We start from the raw sequence: 1,497 nt of genomic DNA, 5'->3' as shown, positions 1-1,497 counted from the left end.
ATAATAATAATAATAATAATAATAATAATAATAATAATAATGATATAAGTGAGCAATGAGAATCAAGTTTCTCGTTGAAGTTTTCCTCTTATTCAAAGAAAATCAACAATAATCGAAGACTTCGTTTCCCCGTTGGTAAATTTGGAACTGGAAAATGAAGAGAATTTTGCTGAATCTTTAAAACTGAAAAAGAGATATGCGGCAATACCAGTCAGTGCCGATGACTAGCAAAGCCCAAGTGCTGTATTTTTGAAATTCACAAATATAGGTAGGTAAAATACATTTCATCTCGATGTTATGGAGGAAAATAATTTAGCCTTTTTTGTTTGTTTTTATTTTCTTTTTACAATTGAATTTAATATCAAGATATTTAGGCAAAAATTGAGGTTTGAATCGAATTTAAAACCTTCACTAAAATGAATAAATCAAGAAACATTATAAGTATAAGAACCTTTATCTTTATGTCATGAAGGAGAAAAATTTTATTTTTTCGTGTTTTATTTTCTTTAATTCTTCTTTAAGAAATTTAGGAAAAAATGGGGCACTGAATTGAATTTAAAACCTTTCTGAAAATAAAGAAAATTAGATATATAGATAAGTAAAAGAAATTTAATTTCGATGTAATGAGCGGAAGAATTGCTTCTTATTTGTATTCTATAATTTAATCTAATTTAAGAAATTTAGGCAAAAATTGGTCTTTGAATCGAAATTAAAATCTCGATAAAAATGGAGAAATCATGATGTACAGCATTTAAGACCAGAATTAAGTAGTTATAACCCAGGCAGATATAGAGCATAACCCCAAGAACTTTCAAAATGAAAATAAAGGGGAAACATTTTTCATAGGAGAAATACCGTGCGAGTCTTTAATCCATCGCCATCAGCCATTATGGCAGTCTGGTTCAGGCTACCAAAGGGGAAATCACCGGGTGACGTTAAGGGCGAAGGACTCGTTCGTCTTCGCAGGACATCCGCCTCTGAGAACGTATTTGTATCTCATTATATATTTCTTTTTTACTTCAGAGTTTCTCTTTCCTTTTCTTTAATGGCTCCTTTGGAATCATAAGGAATGAAATTATATGATGGACGGGATTCAGTTTATTAAGTGTTTTTATTTGTAAGTAACTGTCTCTGCTTAATATATATACTATATATATATATATACAGTACTGTATATACATACATATATATATATATATATATATATATATATGTATATATATATATATACATATATATATATATATCATATATATAAATACATTTATATATACATATATATATGATAAATTTTGCACATTTAGACATGTTTTTCATATTCAAATAACCCATATATTTTTTTTATACATTAATGTTTGGATTCTCTCACCGATCTAGGGATCAGAGCCCCAGACAAAACCACTCAAAGGCAATAGCTTCTGACCGGCCAGGATTTGAAGCCTGGTCCAGGAAACTTGTAACAACAATGACTTACCACTTAGATACACACACACACAC

Source organism: Palaemon carinicauda, chromosome 3 (assembly GCF_036898095.1).
Source record: "Palaemon carinicauda isolate YSFRI2023 chromosome 3, ASM3689809v2, whole genome shotgun sequence".
NCBI classification, from domain to species: domain Eukaryota; kingdom Metazoa; phylum Arthropoda; class Malacostraca; order Decapoda; family Palaemonidae; genus Palaemon; species Palaemon carinicauda.
Note: the sequence above shows the minus strand (reverse complement) of the source record.